Source organism: Pristis pectinata, chromosome 11, assembly GCF_009764475.1.
Source record: "Pristis pectinata isolate sPriPec2 chromosome 11, sPriPec2.1.pri, whole genome shotgun sequence".
Lineage (NCBI taxonomy): Eukaryota > Metazoa > Chordata > Chondrichthyes > Rhinopristiformes > Pristidae > Pristis > Pristis pectinata.
This window is the reverse complement of record NC_067415.1, coordinates 41,918,177-41,934,527: the sequence shown is the minus strand read 5'-3', so window position 1 is coordinate 41,934,527 and position 16,351 is coordinate 41,918,177.

Genomic DNA, 16,351 nt, shown 5'->3' with positions numbered 1-16,351 from the left:
CCTATACATGATCCATATCCCTCTACTCCCTTGCTGTTCACACATCTGTTTAAATGCCTCTTAAATAAATGGGTCTTTCTCAGGCTGGATAGACGTTACTAATGGAGTAGTCCAAGGATCAGTTCTTGGCCTTCAATTATTTATGATTTATATTAACGACCTGGAAGGGAGGATAAGGTATCCAACTTCATGAATAACACAAAAATGGGTTGGAAGGGTATGTTATGATGAGGATACTTGAATTCTGCAACTGGATATAGATAGTGGTGGAAAACATGATAAAGGATCTTAATGTAGGAAAGTACGAGGTAATGCGCTTGGGTAAGAAGAATCTAAAGGCAGACTATTACCCCAAGCAGAAAGATTACAGATGAACTAAGTACAGAGGGATCCAGGTTTTCTTGCGCACCGATCGCAAAAAGTTAGCTGGCTGGTGCACCAAATGATTAGGAAGGTAAGTGGCACACTGGCTTTTATTGCAAGAGGATTAGAGTTTAGAAATAGGGAAATATTGTTGCAATTGTATAGGGTACTGGTGAGGTCACACCTGGAATACTGTACCTTCTCTTCTGTCCTCTAGGTCATTAAGAAAAGTTATGCTGGAATTGGAGGCAGTCCCAAGATTCGCTTGACTATTTCCTGGGACAAGAGCATTGTCTTATCACAAATGACTAAAGAAATTAGATCTGTATTTTTTTGGAATTTAGAAGAAAAAAGGGTGATTTCATCGACACATATTAGAACCTAAGGGGGCATGATGGGATAGGTGTTGAGATGTTTCCATTTATGAGAAAATCTAAGTCAAGGGGACAGAGTTACCAGATTAGGGAATGGTCAATTAAAACAGGGGTGTGTCGGAACTTCTTGGTGCAGAGGGCAGTGAACCTCTGGAATCCTCTACCCGAGGGTTGTGAAGGCTAGATTACTGAGGGTATTCAAAGAGGAAGAAGAAAAACTTTTTAAAGATCGGGGAACTGAGGGCTACGGGCAACCGGCACAAAAGACGAGATGAGCCTGTGGTGGATCAGCCACAATCACATTGAATAGTGGGTCAGTTTGAAGGGCTGAGTATCCAACTCTTGCTCCTATCTTCTTATGTTCTTATTAGAAAAAGAACCTCAGCTAGTTGGCTGCCTGACTTACATCTCTCGGTGTCAGAACTGGGTTTCAGTAATAAACTCAGAAGAAACTCAAAAAGCAACATCACAGAAAAAAAGCAGTAGAATTAATCTACTTAAAGAATATATCCATCTGATTAAAGAATGAGGGTAATGAGAGCATGTTTCCATCAAGAATAGTCATAAAAGAGCCAGGAGAGAGGTGCACAATGAATGAATATAGTCACCAAAAAATGCTATGATGGAGTTTTGCGTAGAAACTCATACTAAAAGTGGAAGTTCCATTTTGGAGAGAGTCAAATTTATTAACTGCAATTAAAGTACCCACTTCCTTTAGTTCTGCACTGCCAGGGTTTTTCCAAGCAACAAGGAGGTCGCCCTAGAATAGAATTCCCTAGGATTTATAAGATCAATGGGATATTTGAATGAGATTTTCAAGATACAATGGGAAACTGATGAAGGAGATATTTTCCTTGATTGGCAACTTTAAGGCGAGGGATGACAGCCCAAAATTTATAGTCAAGACATTCAAGAGAGAGATTAGGATACACCTCTCCTTGCAGAGAGTTAAATGACACACCTCTGTTTCTGTGTCTCAGTGTTCTGATGCTCAACACCAGTACCTGTGACCACTGGGCACATTGTTGAAAGTTATTAAGAAATGTATTAATAAATCTATGCAATTCTGGTTTAATGCTGATGAGATCATTATAGTAGTCATTGAAATGGAAATAGGAAATGAAATATGTCCGGACCATTTTTAGAACCTGTCACTGGATTAATTTAGGTTCAAAATCTTGTAGGATTTTAATCCAGACACACAGGTTGAATCTTGACAGAAGCAGGCTGCATGGGAAGGGATAGGTTTAGGAGGGTGAGAGAATAATGCTTCTGTCAGGAAACCTGCAGAAAGCTCAGGAAACACAGAAAAATTATAATGTTGTGTTGGCCAAGTGTAAAAGACTCCTATGGAAATTAAACAGTGGAACTCTACATCCATCTGAACAAATATCTGACCTTGATTTAACATCTCATCCTTGATAATAAACAAATCTCGCAACATGGTTCAGTCAAAATAATCCAGTCAAATTCCTGAAGTGGGGCTTGAATCCACAACTAGTTGCACTAACATTGAGCCAACTGAGTGGCTTGGTTATCAAGAGCAAAAGCTTTGAATTTTGAACAATGAACATGGTTCATTTTTCAGATTGCTTCTCATCTATATGAAAAAGTTAAAGTTCTATTTTCATTTTCTGTTTCCAAGTAATGGTTCTCCACTTTTACTGTCAAGTCAATATGTAATTAGAAGGAAAATGCTCCTCCATCATGAAGGTTGGTGATAAATAAAGGAATGAAGGGAGATTGCAGCTTCCTGTTCATCTAAAGTCAAAGTCAAAGCATTGTAACAAAGAATGCCAATAGAAAGGGCATCAAGATTTGGACAGCTAAGTCCTTAAAGGACAAAAAAGTGATAGAGCTCTCTCAAAAGCTCATTGGTATTGATTTCTCTCTTTGCTGAATTAACTGATTTTAACTAGGGCAGTATTAACAGAACCACAATTAAGCTCCAGATCGTTGCTCAGGAAGAGGATTCTCGCTCCAACTTGCCGAATAGGAACTCCTGACAGAATACATGCAAATGCAGATATGAGGGTGTGGGGCTGGGGTGGGTGGGGGGGGTGGGGGCTGCAGGGAGTGGTGTGTGCAGAACTGAATTTGGCAGTGATGAATGAAAACCATTGGTTTTCTTCTATTTTTTGGGGTTGGGGTATCTCCTTTTTTTAGGAGGGATACCAGCAACACGGCAACAAATTTACCACCAAGCTTGCAGGGTTTATTATTTAGCCTGCAGCTAATGAAAATGATTTCTTATTTAAGCCTTGGGATTGTGGTGAGGTTTAGCACTTGTTCACTATAGCAATGATTTTCTGGAGGATAACACAATAGAAAAGATAATCAAGAGGTATCAGCAGTACACACATCCCAGCAGTTTATAGGGCTGGAAGAGATTACAGAATTAGGGAGAGGTGAGGCCATGGAAGGATCTGAAGATAAGGATGGAATGTTTTAAATTGAGGCACTGCCAACCTGGGGCCTAATATAGGTCCAGCAGGCCACAGGATTGTTGGGCAAACAAGGCTTAGTGTGAGAAGACATAGGCAGCAGAGATTTGAATGGCTGCAGATTTATGGAAGGTAGAATAATGTATGCTGACCTGGAGTACATTGAAGTAAACAGCATTGGAGGTTATAGCGACATGAATGAGGGCTTCAGCAGCAGATGAGCTGGGCCAGGATGGAGTCTAGCAATATTAAAAGGGTGGAAGAAGCAGATTTTGTAATGGCCTAGATATGAATCTGGAAGCAAATCTTCAGGTCAAACACTAAGATGGCCAATAGTATTTTCCAGTTTCAAACGGTTGCCATGAAGAGGAAATTGCCAGGCAGCAGAGTTTGTGAAGGATGAAGAGCAGATTTTCCAGATGGGTTGTAAACTCACTTATAAGTGCAAACAATGAATTAAACCTTGAAGTACAAACCAAGCCCAGTGACACTGCATGAAGATCAATTCTGGTCCTTCTCAGGATTTCAATCTGATTTAACACCAAGCTAACCATTAGGGATCACATTGGTCACAGCTGCTGGACAAGAGCTCACTCAGAATAATACATGGTTCTTTAGATTAGATTCTCAAATGTACTTTTAGTTACAAAATGTAACATGCAATTGCTTGTTGTGCTTATAAATTGTATGCCACAGATATTAATGGTGTTTCTTTGGCACAAAATCTATTAATGCTCCATATAGATTAAATCCATTGTGACATCTGGTTGAAAAACCTATTCAAAAGGAGTATTCAAATTCCACACACATTTGGAAATACTTCACTTGCCTGTTGTTAGCTGCTTGTTGTTTATGAGCACAATCCATGCAGAGACCTGGAAAAGTAAAACTCATTTAAAGTTAACCGAGCTCAAATGTGCTTGGAGTGTCTATTGGTGAGAAAATGGCTGGGAACCAATTGTGTTGTGCAGCTACCGAATGCAGCCTACTTAATACTGATGATGCGAGAGGTGGCTTGAGGGGCAAAGAATTCAAGTGATTGTAGGTAGATTTTGATTTCATGTTATAGTATAACATTTTGGCAGCAAAGCAACAAGTATGGAAATAAACGAAGTGCCAAATTGCTTCATAATCTGACTCCATGATTTGGGGTCAGATTATGGGGTTAGATTATGGATTTTGGGGTTAGATTGGGGTTAAACATAATCTATCCCCATCAAGACGCAGTCCTGATGAAAGGCCTCGACCCGAAATGTTGACTGTTTATTTCTCTCCATAGATACTGCCTGACCTGCTGAGTTGCTCCAGCACTTTTTGTGTGTATTGCTCCAGATTCCAGCATCAGCAGAATCTCTTGTGTCCCCATGACTTTCCAATAACCCAGCCTTTTGGGGCCCATTGTATTATTGAAGGCATGTGTGTCAAGTCTTAAGGGCTTCCGGACAGGCTCTGCTGAGGGGCTCCTTCTGCTTTTTAAAAAAATATTATTAGATTAGTACCCACAGGACTGATGAGAGGGAAAAATGAGGTCAGAGGAAAGGAAGGGAAGCCTAGAATATGCCCATGTATCCAGAGGCAGACAGGCAGCAGATACTCCTGCTGAATGTAATAGGCAGGTGTTTGTAGTGCCAAAAGCATCCAGTCCCAAAAGTGTCTCAGTGACCTTGTAAACTCTATTGAGGTCAGCACTAAAGGAAGCCAGTGGGAATAATCCCAGTTATACTGTCAGTAACACGGTCCATCACTTTTCAGGCTCCAATGTTTTAGTCAATGTTAAACGGTGGTGAGTGCTGCACCCAATCAAAAGTGATAAAGTTTGGAGCCAGATTTTGATAGAAGTATAGAATTACTCCTGGATACTGAACTATTACATTAGGGAAGAGAGATACAGTTGGCAGCATGTGGTTTACTGCTTTTCCTAATTAAACCACATAGGAGAAGCTCATGTCTAATTAGATACATAGAAGCAGCTCTTCCACATCAGGATCTAAATGCCACCTGATACTGTGAGCTAAGGGGGGAAAGAAGGCTACGGTATTTTTCAAGAACAATCACCTCTCAAACAGGAAAAGAGGAATTTGAAGAATAGGCAACCTCTGAAACATTTACCTCTAGGAGAAACTGAAGTAAAATTGATGTTAGGAATAATAATGTGTGAAACTGCCACAGATTGACTCTGCTAGTTTACACACTTTTCAGTTTTAAGATTGTTAATGGGAGAACAAAGGGCAATGAAAACCAACCCATTAAGTGAACTGATTGGCAATTAAAATCCTGGATTAAAACCTGCCTCTAAACTACAAACTATTCCTAGAGAAAGAAAATAAATATTAATAATGGTTTCCAACTCTAGAAGACAGAATTACAGGAACCACAGAACATAAAATGGTTATTCAGCCTATTATGTCCAAAGTATTATAATTTTGTACTCCTTGCTTGTCAGTGTATTCCTCATGGAATATCAACCCTAATCTAGCTTTATGAAGATAAATTACTCATTACCAAAGGGAAAGGCAATTAACTCATGTTGCCTTTTGACAAAACCTCAATAGCAGATCTGTTTTTCAGATCCAAACTCCTAGAACTAACTGAACTGGTATGGTTTCCTGGATTAAAAAAACATTCCCTGCATTATTGTGATGCTTCAGGAATACAGACCTTAAAATCCTTCTCTGGCTGGTAGGATTAAACCATATGGTTGGTCAACATACTGTCTTCCATCTCCAAAATTCATTGCATTGAAGTGAATGGTATAAATTTCAGAAGCAGAATACAACATGTTCACACAACCATATATACCATTTAACATCGCTGAATAGAGAGGGATTTCAAGTCAACTATTGGAGCAAAAATATCAAATTGACATACTTCAAAAGACCATCTTGATTTTATGGTCACTGTGAGCTTGTTGCACTGTTCGGCAAACATATATTTTACTTTCTATACTCCATGGGAAATATTAGCCAATTTTAGCAGATACTTGTTGTGAGATAGGAGTCTCATTACAAATCTTGACAAGACAGAAATAATTAACAAAATTAATTGCTGAGAAAAATAACAGGTAACAATCAGATAATTCCACAGCTTTTAAAGGTAGTAGGGAAAATGATTTCAAGCAACATCTGTGCATTCTCTGTGACTTCAAGGAAGAAATCTCCGTATCTCAGGTTCTGAACGATGCATTAGTAGTTAGCCTGTGCAGTATATTTCCATATGTGGACATATTGTACTCATTGTATGAGGGAGTCAAGTGAACAGTAACTACCATTGGCATTATCAGTTCAGAAGCATATAAACAGTTAAGGAGTAATATGTTCAGCCTTATTCATAAACCATTACTTTTCATTGATATCCAATGTGCCCACTGAGCAATACAGTGGCACAACTGGTGGACCTATTGCCTCACAGCTCCATTGACCCAGATTCAATCCTGTCCCTGGTACTGACTGTGTGAAGTTTTCACATTCTCCCCATGACTGCATGGGTTTCACTTGGCTACTCTGATTTCCTTCCACATCCCAAAGACATGGTGGGTTAATTGGCCTGTTTTAATCACCTCCGACGTGTGTAGGTGAGTGGTGGAATCAGGGTGGAATTGATGGGAAGGTGGGGAGATTAAAATAGCACTAGTGTAAGATTGGTGGACATGAGTGCTAGTTGGCACGGACTTGGTGAGTTGAAGAGCCTATTTCCTTGCTGTATGGTTCTATGACTTGCAAGTGTTAACACAACATACAGAAGATATTATGGATTGGAGTGAAATTGGATAGAATTAATTGGGAGAGAGAAAATAGTTTCTTTCAAAGGTTTACCTGTGTACGAAGAAGAAGCCCTGCATCGGTCTCAGTAAAGCAGCTGTGGTCCTGAACCTCAGTACAGTGGGTGCGATGGTGGTAGCTGTCATTCTCTTCCAAGCATCACAGGAAGAATGATGTGTCCTGGCTGTGGAGATGGTATTGTTATCATTGATATTATTATTGTCACTTATACCGAGGTACAGTGAAAAACTTGTCTTGCATACCGTTCGTACAAATCAATTCATTACTCAGTGCAGATACATTGAGTTAGTATGGACTGCATTGAAGTAGTACAGAGTAGAGTGTCACAGCTACAGGAAAGTGCATTGCAGGTAGACAATAAGGTGCAAGGTCATAACAAGGTAGATTGTGAGGTCAAGAATACATCTCATCGTATAAAGACACTGTTCAATAGTCTTATGGTTGCTTTGGCAGATAATGTGAAGGAAAAAAAGAAGTATATTAAGAGTAAAAGGATAGTAAGGGACAAAATTGGTCCCCTAGAAGATCAGGGTGGTCGTCTATGTGTGGGGCCTCAGGAGATGGGGGAGATCTTAAACAGTTTTTTTGTATTAGTATTTACTCAGGAAACTGGCATAGTGCATATGAAAGGAAGGGAAACAAGCAGTAGTGTCATGGAACATATAAAGATTAAAGAGGAGAAGGTGCTTGCTGCCTTACAGCCAATAAAGGTAGATAAATCCCCTGGGCCTGACAAGATATTTCCTCAGACCTTGAGAGAGACTAGTGTAGAAATTGCAGGGGCCCTCTGGCAGATATATTTAAAATGTCCTTAGACATGGGTGCGGTACCGGAGGACTGGAGGGTAGCTCATGTTGTTCCGTTGTTTAAAAAAGGATCTAAAAGTAAACCAGGTAATTACAGGTCAGTGAGCCTGACATCAGTAGTAGGTAAATTATTGGAAGGTGTTCTGAGATATCGGATATACAAGTATTTGGACAGCCAAGGGCTGATTAAGGATAGTCAGTATGGCTTTGTGCGTGGTAGATCGTGTTTAATGAATCTTCTAGAGTTTTTCGAGGAGGTTACCAAGAAAGTGGATGAAGGAAAGGCTGTGGATGTTGTCTACATGGACTTCAGTAAGGCCTTTGACAAGGTCCCACATGGGAGGTTAGTTCAGAAGGTTCAGACATTAAGTATCCGTGGAGAGGTTGTAAACTGGATTCAAAGCTAGCTGTGCGGGAGAAGACAGAGAGTGGTAGTGGATGATTGTTTCTCAGACTGGAGGCCTGTGACTAGTGGTGTGCCTCAGTGATCTGTGCTGGGACCATTGTTGTTTGTTGTCTATATCAATGATCTAGATGACACTAAGATTGGAGGTGTTAGGGACAGTGAGGAAGGCTTTCAAAGCTTGCAGAGGGATCTAGACCAACTGGAAAAATGGGCCAGAAAATGGCAAATGGAATTTAATGCAGACAAGTATGAGGTGTTGATTTTGGAAGGACAAATCAAGGTAGGACATACACAGTAAATGGTAGGGCACTGAGGAGTGTGGAGGAACAAAGGGATCTGGGAGTTCAGATACATAATTGCCTGAAAGTGGCTTCACAGGTAGACAGGTTTGTAAAGAAGGCTTTTAGTATCCTGGCATTCATAAATCAAAGTATTGGGTATAGGAGTTGGGATGTTATGGTGAGGTTGTATAAGACATTGGTGAGGCCAAATTTGGAGTATCGTGTGCAGTTCTGGTCACCTAACTATAGGAAGGACATCAGTAAGACTGAAAGAATGCAGAGGAGATTTACTAGAATGTTGCCGGGATTTCAGGAGTTGAGTTACAGGGAAAGATTGAACAGGTTAGGACTTTATTCCTTGGAGTGTAGAAGAATGAGGGGAGATTTGATAGAGGTTTACAAAATTATGAGGGGTATAAACAGAGTAAATGCGAGTAGGCTCTTTCCACCTAGATTAAGAGAGATAAGTACGAGAGGACATGGCTTAAGGGTGAAGGGGGAAAGGTTTAGGGTGAACATTGGGGGAACTTCTTCACTCAGAGAGTGGTGGGAATGTGGAATGGGCTGCCATCTGATGTGGTAAATGCGGGCTCACTCTTAAGTTTTAAAAATAAGTTGAATAGATACATGGATGGGAGAGGTCTGGAGGGTTATGGACTGGGTGCAGGTAAAAGGGACTAGCAGAATAAAGTTTCAGCACAGACTAGAAGGGCCGAATGGCCTGTTATCTGTGCTGTAGTGTTCTATGGTTCTATTATCACAGTGGGATAGAAGCTGTCCTTCAGGCTCTTGTACCTTCTGCCTGATGGGAGAGGAGAGGAGAGAGAATGACCTGGGTGGGTGGGGTCTTTGGTTATGCTGGCCGCTTCACCAAAGCATTGAGAGGTATAGACGAGAGTCCATGGAGAGGAGGCTTGTTTCCGTGATGCACTGAGCTGTGTCCACAACTCTCTGCAGTTTCTTGCTGTCCTGGGAAGAGCAGTTGCCATACCAAGCTGTGATGTATCCAGATAGGATGTTTTCTACGGTGCATTGATAAAAGTTGGTAAGTGTCAAAGGGGACATGCCAAATTTCTTTAGCCTCCTGAGGAAGTAGAGGTGCTGGTGAGCTTTCTTGGCCGTGGATCTACATGGTTGGACCAGGACAGGCTATTGTTGATTTTCACTCGTAGGAACTTGAAGCTCTCAACCCTCTCGACCTCAGCACCGTTGATGTAGACAGGTGCATGTATAGCACCCCCTTTCCTGAAGTCAGTGACCAGCTCTTTTGTTTTGCTGACACTGAGGGAAAGGTTGTTGTCATGAGACCATGTCACTAAGTTCTCTATCTCCTTCCTGTACTCTGACTTATCATTATTTGACATATGGCCCACTATGGTGGTATCAACTTCAAACCTATAGATGGAGTTAGAGCAGAATCTGGCCACGCAGTAATGAGTATATAGGGAGTAGAGTAGAGGGCTGAGGATGCAGGCTTGTGGGGCACCAGTATTGAGAATAACTGTGCTGGAGGTATTGCTGCCTATCCTCACTGATTGTGGTCTGTTGGTCAGAAAGTCAAGGATCCAGTTACAGAGGGAGGTGTTGAGTCCCAAGTCTAGGAGTTTGGTGATGAGTTTGCTTGGAATTGTAGTATTGAAGGCAGAGCTGTAGTTAATAAACAAAAGTCGAACATAGGTGTCTTTACTGTCCAGATGCTCCAGAGCTGAGGGTAGGGCCAGGGAGATGGCGTCTACTGTAGACCTGTTATGGTGGTAGGTGAATTGCAGTGGGTCGAGGTTGTCTGGGAGGCTGGAGTTGATGCGTGCCACGACCAGCCTCTCAAAGCACTTCATGATGGTGGATGTCAGAGCCACAGGTCAGGAGTCATTAAGGCATATTACCTTGCTTTTCTTCAGTACGGGGATGATAGTGGTCTTCTTAAAACAGGTGGGAACTTGAGATTGAAACAGGGAGGGGTTAAATATGTCTGCAAATACCCCCACCAGCTGATCAGCACAAGATCTGAGCACTTGGCCAGGGACACCATCTGGGCCAGATGCTTTCCTCAGGTTCACTCTCCAGAAGACTGATCCAAAGTGTTCTGCATGCAGTCATATGATTTTTCTCCCAGGAAGGGTGTGAAGCAGCCATATTCTCAAGACTAATTCAGTTTATAAGGATCCAAACTATTTTGGTAAGAGGGGAATTGCATTCAGAAAGACAATGCGGCCATTGAACTAACAGTCCCTATATTAGTGGAAAGATTTTGCCCTCTTGCAGGTGATTTCATCACTTTAACACCAGTAGTTCTGAAGACAAAGACAAGGTGGCTACTTTGTTTCTTCATGCTGAAGTACTGTTAACTTTCAATAAGGATTTCAGATCCTTTACTTCTTATATTAAATGCAATATGTTAAAATGAGATGAAAGTGTAGAAATACTCAACAAGATAATTCAAGGGAACAAAGCAAGCATCAGAATTAAAATTAGACCAGAGATATACAATATCCGGAACAATTTATTCATTCCTCAATAAATAACACCTGTTTCTTTTGCAGATGTGGTAAAGAGATGAAAGGAACACTTCAACTGTACATCTATTGAGATAACTGAAAGCTGCAAGTTCAGAACTTGGAATCAAAAGTACAGCAATTCCATGAATGATTATATTCTGCATTGAAGTTGGGTTTTCTGATAGAGCTTTAAGAGGTGGACTAGTTTATGTATTGACTTTGTTTTTGATCAAAGTTACTCAGTGCACCTGAGCTTACATTTGAGAATGCCTACAATATAGCGATGTAAAATGCCGAAGAACTTTGCCAACCTCAAATGGCTCATATTGTGCAGAGCCACAGAATTATAGAGCAGACTGTTGCATCCATCCACAACCCGAGAGAAGAGGATGGCGAGAAAATGTACTTGTGGGAGATGCAATGGTAATTGCCCAGAACAATGACAAAAATTTCAAACAGCTACCTTGAATTAGACCACAAGACCATAAGACATAGGAGCAGAATTAGGCCATTCGGCCCATTGAGTCTGCTCTGCCATTTGATCATGGCTGATTTATTTTTCCCTCTCAACCCCATTCTCCTGCCTTCTCCCCGTAACCTTTGAAGTCCTTACTAATCAAGAACCCATCAACCTCAGGTTTAATCGTACCCAATGAATTGAGCTCCACAGCCATCTGTGGCAATGAATTTCACAGATTCACCATCCTCCAACTAAAAAAATTCCTCCTCATCTCTGTTCTAAAGGGTCGCCCTTGTCTTCTGAGGCTGTGCCCTCTGGTCCTAGACTTTCCCATTACTGGAAACATCCTCTCTACATCCACTCTATCCGGGCCTTTCAATATTCAGTAGGTTTCAATGAGATCCCCCCTCATCCTTCTAAACTCCAGTGAGCACAGGCCCAGAGTCATCAAACGCTCCTCATACATTAATCCTTTCATTCTTGGGATCATTCTTGTGAACCTCCTCTGGATCCTCTCTAATTATCAGCACATCCTTCCTTAGATATGGGGCCCAAAACTGCTCACAATACTCCAGATGTGGTCTGACCAATGCCTTATAAAGCCTCAGCATCACATCCTTGTTTTTATATTTTAGACCTCTTGAAATGAATGCGAACTTTGCATTTGCCTTCCTTACTACCGACTCAACCTGCAAGTTAATCTTGAGGGAATCCTGCACTAGGACTCCCAAGTCCCTTTGCACCTCAGATTTCTGAGTTCGCTCCCTGTTTAGATAATAGTCTACACCTTTATTTCTTCTACCAAAGTGCATGACTGTACACTTCCCTACGCTGTATTCCATCTGCCACTTCTATGCTCATTGTCTGCAGACTCCCTGCTTCCTCAACATTATCTGCTCCTCCACCTATTTTTGTATCATCTGCAAACTTGGCCACAAAGCCCTCAATTCCATCATCCAGATCGTTAACATATTACGTGAAAAGTAACAGAATCAACATCGATCCCTGTGGAACATCACCAGTCACCAGCAGCCAACCAGAAAAGGCCCCCTTTATTTCCATTCTTTGCGATTTTCCAGTCCTCCAGAACCATTCCCGATTCTAGTGATTCCCGAAAGATAACTACTAACGCCTCCACAATCTCTTCGGCTACCTCTTTCAAAAATCTGGAGTGCAGTCCATCTGGTCCAGGTGACTTATTCACCTTCAGACCTTTCAGCTTCCCAAGCACCTATTCTTTAGTAATAGTGACCACACTCACTTCTGCCCCCAACTATCTTGAATTTCTGGCATGTTGCTGGTGTCTTCCACAGTTCTTCCGCTAATTCTTTGTTCCTCATTACTACCTCCCCAGTGTCATTTTCCAGCAGTCCGATATTCACTCTTACCTCTCATTTACTCTTTACATATCTGAAAAAACTTTTGGTATCCTCTTTTATATTATTGGCTGGCTTACTTCATCTTTTCTCCCCTTATTGTTTTTTTAGTTGCCTTCTGTTGGTCTTTGAAAGCTTCCCAATCCTCAAGCTTCCCACTGATTTTTGCAATATTGTATGCCTTCTCCTTTGCTTTTATGCTGTCTTTGACTTCCCTTGTCAGCCACCGTTGCCTCATCCTCCCTTTAGAAAGCTTCTTCTTCTTTAGAATGAACTGATTCTGTGTCTTCCAAATTACTCCCAGAAACTCCTGCCATTGCTGCTCTACTGTCATCCCCACTAGGGTCGCCTTCCAATCAACTTTGGACAGCTCCTCTCTCATGTCTCTGTCGTTATCTTTGCTCAACTATAATTCCGATACATCTGATTTTAGCTTCTCTCTCTCAAACTGCAGTGTGAATTCTATCATATTATAATCACTGCCTCCTTAGGATTACTTTACCTTAAGGTCCCTGATCAAATCTGGTTCATTGCACAACACCAAATCCAGAATTCCCTTTTCCCTAGTGGACTCGACCACAAGCTGCTCTAAAAAGCCATTTCATAGGCATTCTATAAATTCCTTCTCTTGGGATCCTGTACAACCTAATCTTCCCAATCTACCTGTATATTGAAATCCTCCATGACCACTGTAACATTGACCTCTTTACATGCCTTTTCTATTTCCTGTTGTAATTTGTACCCAACATCCTGGCTACTATTCGGATGGGTATATAATTCCCATCAGGGTCTTTTTACCCTTGCAGTTTCTTAACTCTACCCTCAAGGATTCTACATCTTCTGATCCTATGTCACTTCTTGCTGAGAATTTGATTTCATTTTTTACCAACAAAGCCACCCCACCCCTTCTGCTCACCTGCCTGTTTTTTCGATAGGATGCGTATCTTTGGATATTTAGCTCCCAGCTGTGAAGTTCTTTCAACCACGACTCTGTGATGCCCACAACATTATACCTGCCAATTTATAAATGCACTATGAGCTCATCTACCTTATTTTGTATACTGCATGCTTCAGTCCAGTATTCAACATCCTTCTTCTCAAATTTGTCTCCATGTTGCCTGAAGTTAAATTCTTATCCCTTTCTAAACTTTCTATTTTATTCTTTATTCTGGAGACTTCAGTAACCTCTCCTACACCCTCCTTCCCTTTTACTTTATCTGTACTTTTCCAGTCTGTTGAACCCACCCCCCCTACTGACTGATGCTAAGGGTCAAATCGCAGTGGTTGCATGTTTGCATCCCAAATTAAAAGCTAGGTTAGATGATCATGTTAAACTTCATTTTGTGAAAGTTGGTGAAAACAATGAAGGAACTGGTGTACTATAAATAGGTAAAAGAAAAACCCTGTGAATCAAGATTTCAAGGCATGAGTTTTGATCAAAAACATCCAGTGAAGATTGAGTCTGCTGCAGATTGCTCTATTATGCACAATGATACATATAGGATGTCGTCTCTATACCTGTAAGGAAAATCACAATCTAATTGAGACATATTCTGAATAAATTCTTCAACTGTTCAGACAAATGGAAATGTCCAGTGACATATAAACAGCCAAGGTGTGACACTACCGAAAGTAGTAACAAGATATTATAATAGATCAACAGAGAAGTGAAAGGACTGGGTATGGCAACTGAAGTGATGTGGGAATGTATTCCACTGGGAAATGGCTTAACTATGTCTCGAAGTATACAGACAGGTTTTTACAATTCTTATGATGTTACTAAAGGCTGTAGACGCAGTAAATGAGATGTGAACCCTATTTATTTGCAAGGAACAAGTGGTTCCTTACAAATTGAAAGCCCAGGTTTAATAGGAATCGGATACCTGGAGAACATTCGAGTTTGGTGAGATGGATCACAGTGAGTGAGCTGCACCAATCATGGCAGATAAACAGGCTTTATGGTGACAAGATCACATTCAATCAGGCAGTCATGATAAACAATATCCATTACAACATCACAGGACCTTTCTGCTGCCTGGAACAAAATATCCATAAAATTGGATTTGTCTCAGGCATGTGTGCAATCAATGGAAGGTCAGAACAGCCAACAATTCTTAACCGTCAATAAGCACAGTGATTTCTATTCTTACACCAGGCTCCCATATCATCAGCTAAGGTCTTCCAAATCACTAAAGACAAATTTTACTCAGAACAGATGTGTATTCAAAATAATGTTCTGGTCACTAATGTGAACTCTGAATGAGAATGAAATGTGAATGAGAAGAATAAATTCTAGCAGAACTCCTGAAGCAATACCAAAGGTATAATGTGAATGACAGAGTGACAAGCATGCTTTTGCACAACGTGAAGTGATTTATCTTGGCTCATGAGTGGATGCACCTGGTTTGCAGCCTACTATTGAAAAGATATGAGCCATTATAAAGGCTCTGAAACCTGAGAATTCACCTGACTTGAGGTCACTCTTGAGAATGATGCAATATTATGCACATTTTCTACTGGTTTTATCAACAGGACTCTTGTTCCTTCATCAATTATTTAAGAAGGATGTTCTGTGGACCTGGGGATAAAAGCAACACCATGTTTACATGTTCAAAGTAGTTTGGTAGTGAAACTCTTACTTTCCATTTCAACATCACCTGTAAACTAGAATCTGATCTTTCAGACTTTGGTGTGAGGGCTGCTCTCAACTCTGTGATATATAAGAAGCAGAAAAAACACCTATAGCTTTTACATCTTTAATGAAAAGCAAAAATAATGGTTTAGATAAGATAGATAAAATGGTGAAGAAGGCAGATGGCACACTTGCTTTCATTTGCGAGGGGGAGACACAAGAGAGACTGCTGATGCTGGAAATCTGGAGCAACAGATTTCCTGCATGCCTGCCATCACCTCATCCCTCCCTAGACATAATAGGGACAGAGGTCCCCTTGACCTCACCTACCACCCCACGAGCCTCCGCATCCAACGTGACATTCTCCGCAACGTCCATCATCTCCAACGCAATCTCACCACTAGGCACATATTCTCCTCCCCTCCCCTCTCCACTTTTCACAGGGATCACTCTCTCCATGATTCCCTTGTCTGCTTGTCCCTCCACACCGATCCCGCTCCAGGCACTTATGCCTACAACTGCGCTAAGTGTTACATCTGCCCCTACACCTCCTCCTTCACCACCATTCAGGGCCCTAAGCAGTGCTTCACTTGTGAATCCATTGGTCTCACTTATTGAATCCAGTGCTCCCGGTGCAGCCTCCTCTACATCGGTGAGACCAGAGACAGATTGGCGGATTGCTTCGTCCAGCACCTTCGCTCCATCCATTGCAACAGCCAGGATCTCCCGGTGGCCAGCCACTTCAATTCCACTTCCCATTCTCATACCGACATATCTGTCCATGGCCTCCTCTGCTACAAGTTGAGGCTGACACAGGTTAGAGGAACAGCACCTCATATTCCACCTTGGTAGTCTCCAACCTCAGGGCATAAACATAGATTTCTCCAACTTCCGGTAACCACTCCTCTCTGTCCCCTCTTTGTTTTCCCTTATCC